This window comes from Meriones unguiculatus, chromosome 11 (genome assembly GCF_030254825.1).
Source record: "Meriones unguiculatus strain TT.TT164.6M chromosome 11, Bangor_MerUng_6.1, whole genome shotgun sequence".
Classification (NCBI taxonomy): Eukaryota; Metazoa; Chordata; class Mammalia; order Rodentia; family Muridae; genus Meriones; species Meriones unguiculatus.
This window is the reverse complement of record NC_083359.1, coordinates 70,970,015-70,988,282: the sequence shown is the minus strand read 5'-3', so window position 1 is coordinate 70,988,282 and position 18,268 is coordinate 70,970,015. Positions and strand designations below refer to the sequence as shown.

The 18,268-nt window shown below is 39.0% G+C and overlaps 1 long non-coding RNA gene across 1 annotated transcript in view; it reads left to right on the top strand.

Moving 5' to 3' along the window:
• Window positions 1-3,142: 3,142 nt before the first annotated feature.
• Window positions 3,143-18,268, top strand: part of LOC132646486 (uncharacterized) — a 104,780-nt gene continuing 89,654 nt past the window's right edge. The window contains exon 1 of the long non-coding RNA XR_009584781.1: window positions 3,143-3,252. This is a non-coding gene — a long non-coding RNA (uncharacterized LOC132646486). The remainder of the gene's footprint in view (window positions 3,253-18,268) is intronic.

The window sequence follows — 18,268 nt, the reverse complement described above, 5'->3', positions numbered from 1 at the left end:
ATTTCTTTGGGGGATATAGGACTCTTTAGTTGATTTACCTGGTCCTGATTCAGCTTTGGTAAGTCAAATCGATCAAGAAAATTGTCCATTTCATTTAGATTTTCAAATTTTGTGGCATATAGACTTTTGAAGTAAGTCCTAATGATTGTTTGGATTTCCTCAGTGTCTGTAGTTATATCCCCTTTTTCATTTCTGATTTTGTTGATTTGGGTGGTGTCTCTCTGCCTTTTAGTTAGCCTGGCTAAGGGTTTGTCGATCTTGTTGATTTTCTCAAAGAACCAGCTCTTGGTTTCATTGATTCTTTGAATTGTTTTATTTGTTTCCAATTGATTGATTTCAGCCCTGAGTTTGATTATTTCCAGCCGTCTACTTCTTCTTGGTGTGTCTGCTTCTTCTTTTTCTAGGGTTTTTAAGTGAGCCATTAGGGTGCTTGAATGAGCTGTCTCGAATTACTTCTTGAAGGCACTTAGTGCTATGAACTTTCCTCTTAGCACTGCTTTCATTGTGTCCCACGAGTTTGGGTAAGTTGTGTTTTCATTTTCATTGATTTCTAGGAAGACTTTAATTTCTTTCTTTATTTCTTCCCTGACCCAGCTGTCATTTAGTAACAAGTTGTTCAGTTTCCATGTGTGTGTAGGCTTTTTGTTATTTCTGTTATTGTTGAGGTCCAGCTTTATTCCATGGTGATCAGACGAGATACATGGGATTATTTCAATCTTCTTGTATCTGTTGAGGCTTGCTTTGTGACCCACTATATGGTCTATTTTGGAGAAGGTTCCATGAGGTGCTGAGAAGAAGGTAAATTCTTTTGTGTTTGGGTGTAAGGTTCTGTAAATGTCTGTTAGGTCCATTTGATTCATGACCTCTGTTAGAGATATTGTTTCTTTGTTTAATTTCTGTTTTGTTGACCTGTCCTTTGTTGAGAGTGGGGTGTTGAAGTCTCCCACTATTAATGTGTGGGCATCTATATGTGCTTTAAATTTTATCAATGTTTCTTTCACAAATGTGGGTGCCCTTGTATTTGGGGCATAGATGTTCAGGATTGTGATGTCTTCCTGGTGGAATTTTCCCTTGATGAGTATGAAGTGTCCTTCCCCATCTCTTTTGATTAATTTTGGTTGAAAGTCTATTTTATCAGATATTAGAATGGCTACTCCTGCTTGCTTCTTGGGTCCGTTTGCTTGGAAAGTCGTCTTCCAACCCTTTACCCTCAGGTAATGTCTATCTTTGTGTCTTAGGTGTGTTTCTTGTATGCAACAGATTGCTGGGTTTAGTTTACGTATCCATTCTGTTAATCTGTGTCTTTTTATTAGAGAGTTGAGTCCATTGATGTTGAGAGAGATTAATGACCAGTGGCTGTTAGATCTCTTGATTTTTATGTTGGCTGTGGTCATACTGTTGTGTGCTTGGTTGCTTTTTGTTTTACTGAAGTGAAGTTATTTATTTCCTGTGTTTTCTTGAATGTAGCTAGCTTTCTTGGGTTGTATTTTCCCTTCCAGTGTCTTCTGTAATGCTGGATTTGTTTGTAGGTATTGTTGAAATTTGTTTTTGTCATTGAATATCTTGTTTTCTCCATCTGTGAGGACTGAGAGTTTTGCGGGGTATAGTAGCCTTGGCTGACATCTGTGTTCTCTTAGGGTCTGCATGATATCCGTCCAGGCCCTTCTGGCTTTCATAGTCTCTGTTGAAAAGTCAGGTGTGATTCTAATGGGTTTGCCATTATATGTTACTTGGCCTTTTTCCCTTGCAGCTTTTAGTATTTTTTCTTTGTTCTGTATACTTACTGTTTTGATTATCATGTGGCGGGAGGATTTTCTTTTCTGGTCAAATTTGTTGGGAGTTCTGTAGGCCTCATGTATTCTAATTGGCCTCTCCTTTAGCTTGGGGAAATTTTCTTCAATGATTTTGTTGAAAATATTTTCTGGGCCCTAGAGAAGGGAGTCTTCTTTTTCCTCTATACCTATTATTCTTAGGTTTTGTCTTTTCATATTGTCTTGCATTTCTTGGACGGTCTGTGTCAGGAATTTTTCGGATTTAACATTTTCTTTGACAGATACATCGATTTCTTCCATTGTATCTTCTACACCTGAGATTCTTTCTTCCATCTCTTGTAGTCTGTTGGTTATGCTTATCTCTGTAGTTCCTGTTTTCTTCCCTAGATTCTTCCTTTCCATTATTTCTTCCATTTGTGTTTTCTTTAATTTTTCCAATTCTATCTTCAGGTCTTGAGTTGTTTTGTTTACTTCCTTCACCTGTCTGATTGTACTTTCCTGTTTTTCTTTTAGTTCCTTCAACTCTGTTTCTATCATTTCATTCAGTGTTTTAAGCATTTCCTTTCTAAAGGCCATAAACTGTTTGGTTGTAGCTTCCTCTATTTCTTTACGGATGGCAATATTCTGTTTGAATTTATCTTCCTCTATGTCTTTACGAATCTTATTTGTTTCCTCTGTTATCATCTTCATAAGCATACTTGTTAGGTCATCTTCTTGGATTTCAGTTATGGTGGGGTATCCAGGGCTACTTGCCCCTGTGTAACTGGGTTCTGGAGATGCCATATTGCTCTGTCTTTTGTTGCTTGAGCTTTTACGCTGGCCTCTACCCATTGTGTTATCTTAGGTGTTTGGGGTTATTTTCTGGTGGTTCCTGGGGATCCTGTGGTGGAGAGAATCCCCTTTGCAGAAAGCTGGTTTTTCCTGAAGGATGTCTTCTCAGCTTTTTGGGTATAGTCCCTGGATGGCTGGTGTTTTTTCAGGAGTTGCTCACCTCAGGGATATAGACCTGAGTGGTAACTGTGGTCTTTGTTAGTCGAGAGGGTTCTCCTCTCACCCAGGGAAGTCCTGAGGGCAGCTGCCCTGTTTCTGGGTTTCTTGTTGTAAATTTAATGATCAGCTGCTGTGACTCAGTTGGACATCAGGCGCGCCTCAACTGTTTGTGCCTGTGTCTGGAGCACAGCTGAGTGCTGGCTCCTCGGCCCACTAGACTGCTAGACTTTTTCTAGGGAAGGATTGGGTGATTTAGGTCAGTAGTTTCCTTCCTTCCCCGTGGATTCTCTGGAGACACGGACTCCCATTGTCTTTTTTTTGCCCTGGTGCACACTGCTCAGTGTCCGCCAGCTGGCTGGCCGCAGTAACTGCCTGTGCCTGGAGCACAGCTGTGTGATGGAGGCTCAGTCTCTGCCAGCTGTCTGGTGCGCAGAAACTGCCTGTGTCTGCCTTTGCGGCTTTTGGGAGCCTGAGTGCCTCTCTCAGATGGGTAATTTTCCGGGGACCTTTTCAGGTTGGGGGTGAGCTGAGTGCTCTGAGATCAGACCCGCTGTTTCTATGTCCGGCGGCGAATCAGGCGCGCAGGCAGGCAGGGCTCTGTGCCGGAACCTGGGTCCCCGGCTCTGGCTCCGGGCTGGCTCCTGGGGTGCCCGTGGAACCCGCCCGAGTCTTTTCCAGGGGATGTCTGGGTGACCTAAGGCCGGTCCCAATCGTTTCCTGTACCCTGGGGTTATCTCTCGACTGAAAATTCCAGTCTCTGATAGTGTGGTGCACAAGGTTCAGTCTGGGATCGTGACCAGAGACACTGGCTTGTGGCTCTGCGCTGGTGCTGGGGCTGGGGCTGGCGGCCGGCAGCCAAGCGTCTGGCGGAACCGGGATCTCTTCACTCTTTAGCTGGGTGAGTTAAAAGCTGATTGAATCCCCCACGGTGGGGTATCCTCTCACCTGGGAAACACAATGACTGTGTTTTATGGCCGAGAGTTCTGATTGCTGGTCACTGTGCTGATCCTGCTATGCTGCTGCTCAGAATGAGAGTCCTCCCGGCGCCGCCATCTTGCCCCTCCCAATTTATTTTATTTTTAAAAAATTGTTTATTATAATAGTCAAAAACACATTGTTGTTATAATCACATTGTTATATGTACATATCACAAATATTTTATTGAAGTTTGTATTAACGTACTAGGTCAATTTTGTTTTATCTAACAATACCATACTCACTTAGTCTTTACCATGCTATTCAGTAAGGTAGGTATTAAACTACTCACTGCCTCGTGTCACAGTCTTTGAAGTAAATTAGTTCATGTTCCCCTCTTGTGTTAGCTGCCAGCACTGGTGTCTCAGAACTACAGGTAATTCAAGTTGCCTTGGATCCATATCTCTGGCACTCAAAATGTGTGTAATGTAAAAATCACCCTTGGTTGAAGCATCAGTTTCTGCAGTACCCCCAGGCCCAGATTTTTTGACTTTGTTGGTCTCCTTGTGGCTCTCCTGTCCCCTCCATGTCCTTCTATCCCCCTTCTTCCATAAGACTTCCTGCTCTCTGCCCAAAGATTAGCAGTATCAGCATCTGATTTGATCCTCTGCTGGGTAGACTCTTTCAGAAGACATCTGTGATAAGCTCCCATCCTGTTCCCTTTCTTCTGCTGCTACTAGTGTTTACCCTGTTTGCCCTTCTGAATGAGAATTAAGCATCCTCCTTATGGTCCTTCTTCTTGTTTAGCTTCTTTAGTTCTGTATATTTTAGTATGCTTATATTATATTACATGGCTAATAGCCACTTATAAGTGAGAATATAATATGTGTGTCTATCTGATTTTGGGGTATATCACTCAGGATGATCTTTTCTAGTTCCATCCATTTGCCTGAAATTTTCATGATTTTCTTGTTTTTAATTGCTGAGTGGTATTCCATTGTGTAGAAATACCACAATTTCTTTATCCACTCCTCCATTGAGGGACATCGAGGTTGCTTCCAGATTATGTATGAAGCTGCTTTGAACATAGTAAAGCAAATATCCTTATTGTATTGTGGAGTATCTTTAAGGTATATTCCCAGGAGAGGTATAGCTGGTTCTTGAGGTAGCATTATCCCCAATTTTCTGAGGCCCATGAAGGGAGAGGACCTAGACCTCTTGCCCAGATGTAGTCCATAGGCAGCTCAATCTCTCCTTGGGTTCTATTAAAGGGAGCAGCTGTCTCTGACCTGAACTCAGTTTCCTGCTCTTTGATCACTCCCCCCTGGTGGGGCAACACACAAATGAGGAGGTTCCATGCAGTCCTGCAGAGACTTGACAGGCTAGGCTCAGATAGTAGGTGATGAGGACACCCCCTTCCAGTGAACTAGGGGATGGGATAGGGGATAAGAGAGAAGGCAGGTGGGAGCAGGAGGAGATAAGGAAGGGGTATAGAATAACCAGGAGCAGCAGGGGAGTTGGGATAGCATCAGCAACCTTCTTTCTTGGAGCTCCCTTCTCTCTCTGCCATTTATTCCCTCTCCAGAGTCCTCAAATTTAAACTATCTGCAGCTGGCAAAGAGCACCTCTCAGCGCCCACATGAGGTAAATAGTCTGCTGCTGTGGACAGTCTGAATCAGTCCCATGTCCCTCACCTGGAATTAAAAAAATATGTACATATCATAAACCAAAACCTCCACAACATTCTTGAGTCCTTTACATACTTTGGATACTAGCCCTCTGTCGGATGTAAGATTGGTGAAGGTCTGTTCCCATTCTGAAGGCTGGCGTTTTGGCCTATTGACAGAGTCCTTTACCTAGCAGAATGTTTTCAATTTTTTTTTCTGGGATTTTCATATTTTATTAAACAAAAAAGTTAGTCATAAAATTACCTGCATTCATTCACTTGATCATCATTTGTTAATATTTGTATAAATGTAGGAATTATAGGATATAGGAATATAGAAATATAGGAATTAGGATAGATACAAAGATGACATCCTGGCTTACATATATACCCACCATTAGAATTCTATTGGAATCTCACTTCTAATTATATTCCATAACTTGGCTTATATGAATCCTAAAATTAAATTCAACTTGAATGATTTTTTTCTCTCTCTAGAAGAAAATCTGGGAAACTAATTTTTAGGAAGTCTGACCATTTATGAGATGCCTACTATTAAAAATCAATAATGATTTTAATTTTCTAGTTCATTAAATTCTAGACTTTCATGAGTTCCCATTTATTGACAGTTATTTTAGTGCCTGAGCAGTTGCTCTTCTGTTCAGGAACCAGCTCCTGTGCTGATGAGTTCAAGGCTACTCCCCACTTTCTCTCTATTAGATTTAGTTTATCTGGTTTTATGTTGATGTCCACTTGGACTTGAATTTTGTGCAGGGAGAAAATAAAAATCTTTTTGCATTCTTCTCCCTATAGACATCCAGTTAGACCATCATAGTTTTTTTCTTTTTAGATGTGTACCCCTATTTTGAATAGAGTTATTTGTTTCATTGACATTTAGCTTTTTTTTGAGTTTTTTGTGTGTTTTGAATATTAATCCTCTATTGTATGCAGAGTTGGCAAAAAAAAAACAAAACAAAACAGCAAATCATTTTTTTAGGTAATGCTTTTTTATTTTTTTGCAGAAATATATATTTTTATTTATTTATTTTTATTATTAGTTACATTTTATTAACTCTGTATCCCAACTGTATCCCACTCCCTCATTCCCTCCCAAAACCTCCCTCCCTCCCTCATCTCCTCCCTGCCCCTTTCCAAGTCCACTGCTTGGGGAGGACCTCCTCCCCTTTCATCTGACCCTGTTTTATCAGGTACCTTCAGGACTGGCTGCAAAGTCCTCCTCTGTGGCCTAGCAGGACTGCTCCTCCCTTGAAGGGTGGCGAGGTCAAAGAACCTGCCATTGAGTTCCTGTCAGAAATAGTCCCTATTCCACTTACTTTGGGAAACCAATTGGTTACTGAGCTACCACAGGCTTCATCCAAACAGAGGTTCTAAGTTATATCCATACGTGGTCCTTGGTGAAGTGTCAGTCTCAGAAAAGGCCCCTGTGCCCATATATATTTGGTCCTTGTGGCGCTCCTATTCTTTCAATGTCATAAGAACTCCTCCTTTTTTCATATGATTCCCTGCACTCTGCCGAGGGTTTGGTTATGAGTCTTAGTATCTGCTTTAATACACTGCTAAGTAGGGTCTTTCAGAGGTCCTCTGCAGTAGGCTCCTGTCCTGTTACTTATTTTCTCCTAAGTCCAATGCACCTCCCATTTGTCTTTCTAAGTGAGGATTGATCATCTTACCCCGGGTGCTCTTTCTTGTTTATCTTCTTTAGGTGTATAGATTTCATTATGTTTATCATATTTTATAGGACTATATGAGTAAGTATATACCATGTGTGTCTTTCTCCTGGGATTCCTCACTCAGAATGATCTTTGAATGATCTCAGAATTTGCCTGCAAATTCCATGATTTCCTCATTTTTGATTGCTGAGTAGTATTCCACTGTGTAAAAATACCGAAATTTCTGTATTCATTCCTCCGTTAAGGGTCATCTATGTTGTTTCCAGGTTCTGGATATTACGAATAAAGCTGCTACAAACATGGCTGAGCAAATGTCCTTATTGTGTACTTGAGCAAATTTTGGGTATATACCTAGGAGTGGTATAGCTGGAACTTGAGGGAGCCCTATTCCTAATTGTCTGAAAAGCACTAGATTGATCTCCAAAGTGTTTGTACAAGTCTGCATTCCCACCAGCAATGGAGGAGGGTTCTCCTTTCTCCACAACCTCTCCATCATGTGTTGTCACTTAGAGTTATTGATCTTAGCCATTCTGATGGGTGTAAGGTGAAATCTCATGGTCGTTTTGATTTGTATCTCCCTGATGGCTAAGGATGTTGAGCATTTCTTTAAGTCTTTTTCTACCATTCTATATTCCTCTACAGAGAATTCTCTGTTTAGCTCCGTAACCCATTTTTAAATTGGATTACTTGATTTATTGCTTTTTAACTTCTTTAGTTTTTATATATGCTGGATATCAGCCCTCTGTCAAATACAGGGTTGGTGAGGATCCTTTCCCAGTCTGTAGGCTGTCGTTTTGTTCTAAGGACAGTGTCTTTTGCTTTACAGAAGCTTTTCAGTTTCATGAGGTCCCATTTATTGATTGTTGCTCTTAGAGCCTGTGCTGTTGGTGTTCTGTTCAGGAAGTTGTCTCCTGTGCCAATGAGTACTAGGCTGTTCCCCACTTTTTCTTCTAACAGCTTTAGAGTATCTGGTTTTATGCTGAGGTGTTTGATCCACCTGGATTTTAGTTTTGTGAAGGGTGATATATATGGATCTATTTTCATTTTTCTGCATGTAGACATCCAGTTGGACCAGCACCATTTGTTGAAGATGGTGTCTTTTTTCCATTGAATGGTTTTGGCTTTTTTGTCAACTATCAAGTATTCATATGTGTTGGGTTTATTTCTGGGTCTTCTATTCAGTTTCATTGTTCCTCCTTTCTTTTTTTATGCCAATACCATGAAGTTTTTATTATTATTGCTTTGTAGTACAGCTTGATATGGGGGATAGAGATACCTCCAGATGAACTGTTGTTGTACAAGATCGTTTTGGAAATTCTGGGTTTTTTGTTTCTCAATATGAAGCTGAGAATCTTTTTTTCAAGGTCTATAAAGAACTGAGTTGGTATTTTGATGGGAATTTCATTGAATCTGTAGATTGCTTTAGGCAGGATGGCCATTTTCACAATGTTAATCCTATCAATCCATGAGCATGGGAGATCTTTCAATCTTCTGATATCTTCTTCAATTTCTTTCTTCAGAGACTTAAAGATTTTTTCAAACAGGTCTTGCACCTCCTCGGTTAGAGTCATCCCAAGGTACTTTATGTTATTAATGGCTATTGTGAAGGATGTTGTTTCCCTGATTTCTTTCTCGGCCCTTTTGTCTTTGGTATATAGGAGGGCTTCTGACTTTTTTGAAATAATTTTGTATCCTGTCATTTTGCTGCAGATGTTTATCAGCTAAAGAGTTCTCTGGTTGAAATTTTGGGGTCACTCATGTATACTATCATATCATCTGCGAATAGTGACACTTTGACCTCTTCCTTTCCAATTTCTATCCCCTTGATATCCTTTAGTTGTCTTACTGTTTTAGCTAGGACTTCAAGTACTATCTTCAAGAGATATAGAGAGAGTGGGCAGCCTTGTCTTGTCCCTGATTTCAGTGGTATTGATTTAAGTTTCTCTCCATTTAGTTTGATGTTGGCTATAGGCTTGCTGTATATTGCCTTTACTATGTTTAGGTATGTGCCTTGTATCCCTGATCTCTCCAAGACTTTACACATGAATGGGTGTTGGACTCTGTCAAATGCTTTTTCAGCATCTAAGGAGATGATCATGTGGTTTTTCTCCTTCAGTTTGTTTATGTGGTAGATTACATTGATGGCTTTCCATATGTTAAACCACACTTGCATGCCTGGGATGAAGCCTACGTGGTCATGGTGGATAATATCTTTGATGTGTCCTTGGATTTGGTTTGCAAGGATTTTATTGAATATTTTTGCATCAATGTTCATAAGAGATATAGGTCTGAAGTTCTCTTTTTTTGTTGGGTCATTGTGTGGTTTAGGTACCAAGGTGACTGTAGCTTCATAGAATGAATTTGGTAACATTCCTTCTGTTTCTATTTTGTGGAATATTTTGGAGAGAATTTGAGTTAGCATTTCTTTGAAGGTCTGGTTGAATTCTGCACTGAATCCATCTGGCCCAGGGCTTTTTTTGGAAAGGAGACTGTTGATGACTGCTTCTATTTCCTTGGGGGATATAGGACTATTCAATCTTTCTACCTGATCTTGACTTAATTTTGGTAGATGGATTCTTTTTTTTTTTTGTAATTCTTTTTTTTATTTTTAATTTTATTCTTTTTCTTATTAGTTACATTTTTTATTTTTTTAATTTTATTTTTTTCTTATCAGTTACATTTTATTAACTTTATATCCCAGCTGTATCCTGCTCCCTCATTCCCTCCCAATCCCACCCTCCCTCCCTCATCTCCACCCTGACCCTTTCAGAGTCCACTACCTCCCCACCCCCCAAGAGAGGAGCAGTCCTGTTAGGCCACAGAGGAGGACTTTGCAGCCAGTCCTGAAGAAACCTGATAAAACAGCATCAGATGAATGGGGGGAGGAGGTCCCCCCCATCAGTGGTAGATGGATTCTATCTAGAAAATTGTCCATTTTTTTTTAGATTTTCGAATTTTGTGGCATATAGGCTTTTGTAGTATGACCTAATGATTGTTTGGATTTCCTTACTGTCTGTAGTTATGTCCCCCTTTTCATTTCTGATTTTGCTGATTTGGATAGTTTCTCTCTGCCTTTTAGTTAGTTTGGCTAAAGGTTTGTCTATCTTGTTGATTTTCTCAAAGGACCAGCTCTTGGTTTCATTGATTCTTTGAATAGTTTTATTTGTTTCCGATCGATTGATTTCAGCCCTGAGTTTGAGTATTTCCAGCCATCTGCTCCTCTTGGGTGTATTCGCTTCTTTTTTTTTTTTTTTTTCTAGGGCTTTCAATTGGGCCATTAAGTTGCTGGTATGTGATACCACAAATTTCTTCTTAAAGGCTCTTAGTGCTATGAATTTTCCTTTGAGCTCTGCTTTCAATGTGTCCCATAAATTAGGGTATGTTGTACCTTCATTTTCATTGAATTCTAGGAAGTCTTTTCTTTCTTTATTTCTTCCTTAATCCAGCTGTCATTGAGCAGCAAGTTGTTCAGTTTTCATGTGTTTGTAGGCTTTTTTCTAATTCCATTGATGTTAAGGTACGGCTTTAGTCCATAGTGGTCAGATAGAATGCAGGGGATTATTTCAGTCCTCTTCTATGTGTTGAGGCTTGCTTTGTGACCAACTATATGGTCTATTTTGGAGAAGGTTCCACGAGGTGCTGAAAAGAAGGTATACTCTTTTGAGTTTGGGTGGAAAGTTCTGTAGACATCTATTAGGTCCATTTGATTTAGGACCCCTGTAAGTGCCTTTATTTCTTTATTAGGTTTCTGTCTGGATGATCTGTCCCTTGATGAAAGTTAGGCGTTGAAGTCTCCCACTATTAAGGTGTTGGGATCGATGTGTGATTTGAGTTTTAATAATGTTTCCATTATGAATGTAGATGCTTTTGTATTTGGGGCATAAATATTCAGAATCGTGATGTCCTCTTGTTGGATTTTTCCTTTGATGAGAATGTAGTACCCCTCTCGATCTTTTTTGATTAATTTTTGTTGGAAGTCTATTTTATTAGATATTAGGATAGCTACCCCACCTTGTTTTCTGGGTCCATTTGCTTAAAAGACATTTTTCCAGCCCTTTACTCTGAGGTAGTGTTGTCTTTGTTGCAGAGGTGTGTTTCTTGGATGCAGCAGAATGTTAGATTCTGTTTCAGCATCCATTCTAAAACAGCAAATCTTTTCCCATTTGGTAGGATGCTCTTTTGTCCAAATGACAGAGTCCTTTGCCATGTAGGTGCTTCTCAGTTCCATGATAATTGATAGTTGTTGATCTTAGTGCATATGATGTGTACTATTGTAAAGTCTTTTCCTGTGGCAATGAATTCAAGGTTATTCAAAACTTTCTCTTCTATCAGGTTAGGTTTATCTGGTTTTATGTTACTGTTTCATTCCAGTTGGAGTTGGGTTTTGTTTAGGATGATAAATATGGATCTATTTGGATTTTTGTACATAGAAGCATCCAATCTAACAAGCATCATTTGCTGAAGATGCAATTTTTTTTTCAGTAAGTATTTTTGGCTTCTTTGCCACAATTCAAGTGTCTTTGGGTTTGCAGATTTGTGTCTGGGTCTTTAATTGATTCTGTTGACCAACATGTCTTTTTTTGTGCCAATACCAAGCTGTTTTTATTACTATACTTCTGTAGTATCACTTGAAATCAGGGATAGAGAAACCTCCCACAGGATTTCCTGATCCCCCTCCCCCATGAGGATTACTTCAGCTAATATGGGTTTTTGTGTTCCTATATGAAAGTAAAGATTATTCTTTTAAGATCTGTAAAAGTTGTTTTGGAATTTTGATGGGGATTGCATTGATTGTTTAGATGGCTTTTGCCATTTTTATTTATTTATTTATTTTTACTATATTAATCCTACTGATCAATGAGTATGGCAGATCTTTCCATTTTCTGGTAACTTCTTTAATTTCTATGTGCAATATCTTAAAGTTGTTTTTATCATCAAATCTTTCACTTCCTTAGTTATAGTTACCCCAAAATATTTTATATTATTTGAGAGTGTTATGAAAGTGTTCCCCTGATTTCTTTCTCAGTCCACTTGTCATTTATTTACAGAAAATTTACTGATTTTTGTGAATTAATTTTGTATCCAACTACTTTGATGCAAGTGTCAGTTGTAGGTCTTTCCTCGTGGAATTTTTTGGGTCACTTATGTATATTATCATATTTTCTGTAAATTAAGATACTTTTAATTCTTCCTTTTCCAACTTGTATCCACTTGATCTCCTTCAGTTGTTTTATTGATCCAGCTAAGACTTAAAGTACTACATTGAGTAGGTATAGAACGAATGGACAACCCTTCTCTTGTTTCTGATTTTAGTAGAATTGCTTTGAGTTTTTATCTATTTAATTTGATGTTAACTATAGGCTTTCTGGAAACAGCTTTTGTTATGTTCAGGTATCTAACTTCAATCCCTAACCTCTTTAGGACTTTTATCATTAAGGGGAGTTTAATTTTGTCAAAGGCCTTTTATTACATCCAGTGAGAGGATCATATATGTGTATATGTTTTTTCTTTTTCCTACAATTTGTTGTATGGTAGATTTCATCTTTTGATTTACATATGTTGAACCATCCCTTCATCTCTGTGATAAAGCCTATTTGATCATGATAGATAATCTTTTTGATATGTTCTTGGGTTGGGTTTGCAAGTATTTTATTGAGAGAATTTACATTTATCTTCAGGAGAATAATTGGTTCATAATTTTCGTTTCTTGTTCAGTCTTTATTCTTTATGTGGTTGCTTCATAAAACGAATTGGGCAATGTTCCTCTTTTTTATTTTGTGAAATAGTTTGAGGAGTATTGTTGTTAATTCTTCTTTAAAAGTCTCTTAGAATTCTGTGACAGTGTGATAATACTATCTGTCCTTGGGCTTTTTTTCAACTCTTTGGTTGGTAGACTTTTTGTTACTGCTTCTGTATCAATAGGGGTTATGGGTCTGTTTAAATTACAAAACACTTATATGCTCTTGATTTAACTTTGGTGATATGTATCAAGAAAATTACCAATTAAGGGTTGGGGGTGGAGCTGAGGGTATTCTACCAGCATCAACATAGTGCCCTGGGAATGAAGCCAGAGAGTGAGAAGAGGCTGCAGTGTGTAGACTGCTGCAGAGCTGCCAATGAGACTCTGGCACTAGATTTGGCAGAGAGGTAGAAGAATGAAGATCTGAAGCTGACTTACTTCCCTGTCTACTTGCTTTTCTGTTAGCGAACGACTGTTAGAGATAGAGACTGGTATAACAAGATGATTGGGGAGGAAATTTAGAGAAGTGCTGTGTGATTTTCTGTAGATGGGGACAGAAAGTAAAAGGAAGCCACAGCAGGGAGTCTGCTACAAAGTTGAAAATGAGAATGGAATATTGGATTTGAAGAAGAGCTGAAGATCTGCAAATAGGCTACTTGTTTTCTTGGCTCTCCTGGCCTGAGGGTACTTCAAGTATGTTAGAGTTAGGGTCTGGAATAAAGCCATGAGTGAGAGGAAAGGAAGGTTGTAGAGGAAGATCTTTTTGATCTGCTGAAAATGGGGCAAGGAGGGAGGTGACGCAACAGCAGGTCTGATGTTCTGCTACAGAGCTGAGGGTGAGACTGAGAGTTGGATCTGGAGGAGGGTTGGGGAGATGTGATGATCTTCAGATAACCTACCTGATGTCCTGGGCTGAGTGTGAAAGTTGTTTTAAATAAATGATGCTGGGATGTAGACCATAATTTACATATAAATGCATGGGCTTCAAAATGTCTTAATACTTTCTCTTAGAAGTAAATAAATATCTGGATGTAAAATACATACAACAAAGCTTAGAGAAGGCATGGCACAGGAAAAATCTCAGTACTGCTGGGATAGCTGATGAGTTTCTAACACCTCAAACAAACCTGATACTTGAAAGTGGATCATATAGAATGGACATATTTTAAAATGCCCTTGCTGTTGAAAACAATATTGATAGAAAAAGCCAAATGATAGGCATGGAGAAACGTAAGCAAGGCATGTGTAAAGATTTATTTTATTTTATTTTTTGTTTTCTTTTTTTAAATTTTTTATTTAACTTTTATTAATTACACTTTATTCATTTTGTATCCCCCCATAAGCTCCTCCTTCCTCCCCTCCCGGTCCCACCATCCCCCACCCCTGCATGCATGCCCCTCCCCAAGTGCACTGATAGGGGAGGTCCTCCTCTCCATCTTTCTGATCTTTTTTTTTTTTTATCAGTTACATTTTATTAACTCTGTATCCCAGCCGTGTCCTGATCCCTCATTACCTCCCAGTCCCTCCCTCCCTCCCTCATCTACACTGTGCCCCTTTCCAAGTCCACTGATGGGGGGGACCTCCTCCCCATTCATCTGATCCTGTTTTATCAGGTATCTTCAGGACTGGCTGCAAAGCCCTCCTCTGTGGCCTAACAGGACTGCTCCTCCCTTCGGGGGTGGGAGACCAAAGAGCCAGTCATTGGGTTCCTGTTAGAAATAGTCGCTGTTCCCCTCACTTTGGGAAACCAATTGGTTACTGAGCTACCACAGGCTACATCTGAGTGGAGGTTCTAGGTTATATCCATACATGGTCCTTGGTTGAATGTCAGTCTCAGAAAAGACCCTGTGCCCAGATATATTTGGTCCTATCCTTTCCCCATCAGACTAACTCCCCTTCTTTCATATGATTCCCTGTACTCTGCCAAAGGTTTGGTTATGAGTCTTTGTATCTGCTTTGAAAACACTGCTAGTTAGAGTCTTTCAGATGTGCTCAGTAGACTCCTGTCATACGTTCAATGCACATCCCATCTATCTTTCTAAATGAGGATTGATCATCTTACCCCATGTCCGCTCAATTGATTATCGTTTTTAGGTGTATAGATTTCATTATGTTTATCATATCTTATAGGTCTATATAAGTGAGTATATCCCATGTTTGTCTTTCTCCTTCTGGGATATGATCTTTTCTAGATCCCACCATTTGCCTGCAAATTTCATGATTTCCTCCTTTTTGATTGCTGAGTAGTATTCCATTGTATAAAAATACCACAATTTCTGTACCCATTCCACTGTTGATGGACATCTGGGTTGTTTCCAGGTTCTGGCTATTACAAATAGAGCTGCTTTAAACATGGTTGAGCAAGTGTCCTTTTTGTGTACTTGAACAAACTTTGGGTATATACCTAGCAGTGGTATAGCTGGGTCTGGAGGAAGTACTATTCCTATTTGTCTTAGAAAGCGCCAGATAGCTTTCCAGAGTGGTTGTACCAGTTTACATTCCCACCAGCAGTGGAGGAGGGTTCCCCTTTCTCCACAACCTCTCCAGCATGTGTTATCGCTTGAGTTTTTCATCTTGGCCATTCTGATGGGTGTAAGGTGATATCTCAGGGTCGTTTTGATTTGCATTTCCCTGATGGCTAATGAGGATGAGCATTTCTTTAAGTGTTTTTCTGCCATTCGATATTCCTCTGTCGAGAATTCTCTGTTTAGCTCTGTTCCCCATTTTTTAATTGGATTACTTGGTTTGCTGCTTTTCAGCTTCTTTAGTTCTTTGTATATACTGGATATTAGTCCTCTGTCAGATAAAGGGTTAGTGAAGATTCTTTCCCAATCTGTAGGCAGTCGTTTTGTTTTGATGATGGTATCCTTTGCTTTACAGAAACTTTTCAGTTTCATGAGGTCCCATTTATTGATTGTTGTTCTTAGAGCCTGTGCTGTTGGTGTTCTGTTCAAGAAGTTGTCTCCTGTGCCAATGAGTTCTAGGCTGTTCCCCACTTTTTTTTCCAATTGATTTAGGGTATTTGGTTTTATGTTGAGGTCTTTGATCCACTTTGACTTTAGTTTTGTGCAGGGTGATAAATATGGATCTATTTTCATTTTTCTGCATGTAGACATCCAGTTGGACCAGCACCAATTGTTGAAGATGCTGTCTTTTCCATTGAATGGATTTGGCTTCTTTGTCAAATATCGAGTATTCATAGGTGTGTGGATTTATTTCTGGGTCTTCTATGCGGTTCCATTGATCCTCCTTTCTGTTTCTATGCCAATACCATGCAGTTTTTATTACTGTTGCCCTGTAGTACAGCTTGAGATCAGGAATGGAGATACCTCCAGATGATCTGTTGTTGTACAGGATCGTTTTGGAGATTCTGGGTTTTTTGTTTCTCCATATGAAGCTGAGAATCTTTTTTTCAAGGTCTGTAAAGAATTGAGTTGGTATTTTGATGGGAATTGCATTGAATCTGTAGATTGCTTTTGGCAGTATGGCCATTTTCACAATGTTAATCCTACCAATCCATGAGCACGGGAGATCTTATATCTGAAATAACTGAAAAACTTTAAAAACTCAGCTAAGGGGGGAGGGCTTAATTCATAAAAAGGGCAAAAAAATACGAACAGGCACATCACCAAAATTACAATAGCAAAAGCATGAAGAAAGACAATCAAGTCATATCTTGTCCAAACTTTGCAAGTTAAAACATTAAGACGTTCCTGCAATGTTACAAAATTATTAAGATGACTAACTCCAAAAATAAAACAAAACTGAAAAAAAACGATCACTTTTTGGTGAGTTGTGAAAGAACAGTAAAAGTCATCTGTTGCTGATGCAAATGAAAAATAGCAGACTCCTTGGAAGACACATGCCCTTGGAAAGGCACATTCTAATAAATCTAAATGTGTTTCAACACACAATTTAGCAATTTAGTTTGCATTTATTTATCTATTTGAAATTAACATGATTTTCAATACATAGTTTGCATACTTTTTTTTTTTTTACAATTTCACCTATATTTATTGAAAGGTAGATGGTAGATGTATTTCAGTAAGTGAATGCTTGGACCAGCTATGATGTATTCATGCCGTTGAATGTTGTTTAACTCTAAGTTAAAAGACCTAGGAGTTGATGTGTAGAAATTTCAAATGTGCATTGCTAAGTGAAAGCTGATAGTCTCAACAGGCTCTAAGTTACATAGTTCCAAATATCTGATCTTCAGAAGAGAGGAAAACAACCACGGAAAAGGCTTAGGTTTGCCAGGACTTTAGGGACACAAGGAAGAGACTGTTGACATAAACACAAAGGATTTTTAGGAAACCAAAACTATCTTGAAGATTGATCACATTTATCAAATGTAATAAATCAAATTTATCAAATGTTCCACTCTGTGGAACAGAGTGAACCTTAAACTATGGCCTTTAATTGTATAGGAATTTTATTTAGCAACTGCTCTGGCTGTAATACAGATACACCCTTAGCACACAACTTTAATCCCTCAGACTAGAATACAGACAGGCCCTTAATATGCACCTTGAATCCCAAACCATAAAGGTAAAGTTGGTCAAAGGAAGCAGCCATGTTTGAAAGTGATCTCTTTGTCAAAGATCAGGTGTCCATAAGTGTGTGGGTTTATTTCTGGGTCTTCTGTTCAGTTCCATTGATTCACCATTCTGTTTCTATACCAGTACCATGAAGTTTTTATAACTGTTGCTCTATAGTATAGCTTGAGATCAGGGATGGAGATACCTCCTGAAGATCTTTTATTGTAGAGGATTGTTTTAGCAATTCTGGGTTTCTTTTTGTTCCATATGAAGTTGAGAATTTTTCTTTCCAGGTCTGTAAAGAATTGTGTTGGCAATTTGATCGGAATTGCATTGAATCTGTAGATTGCTTTTGGTAAGATGGCCATTTTTACTATGTTAATCCTGCCAAGCCATGAGCATGGGAGATCTTTCCATCTTCTCATATCTTCTTCTAGTTCTTTCTTCAGAGACTTGAAATTCTTTTCATACAAGTCTTTGAGTTACTTGATTAGGATTACACCAAGGTACTTTACGTCATTTGTGGCTATTGTGAAGGGTGTTGTTTTCGTAATTTCTTTCTAGGCCCTTTTGTCTTTTGTATATAGGAGGGCTATTGATTTTTTTTGAAGGTGTTTATCAGCTGTAGGATTACCCTGGTAGTTTTGGGGGTCACTCATGTATACTATCATATCATCTGCAAATAGTGATAATTTGACTTCTTCCTTTCCAATTTGTATCCCCTTGATCTCCTTCAACTGTCTTATTGCTCTAGCAAGGACTTCCAGAACTATGTTGAAGAGATATGGAGAGAGTGGGCAGCCTTGTCTTGTCTCTGATTTCAGTGGGATTGATTTAAGTTTCTCTCCGTTTAGGTTGATGTTGGCTATAGGCTTGCTGTATATTGCCTTTACTATGTTTAGATATGTGCCTTGTATCCCTGATCTCTCCAATACTTTACACATGAATGGATGTTG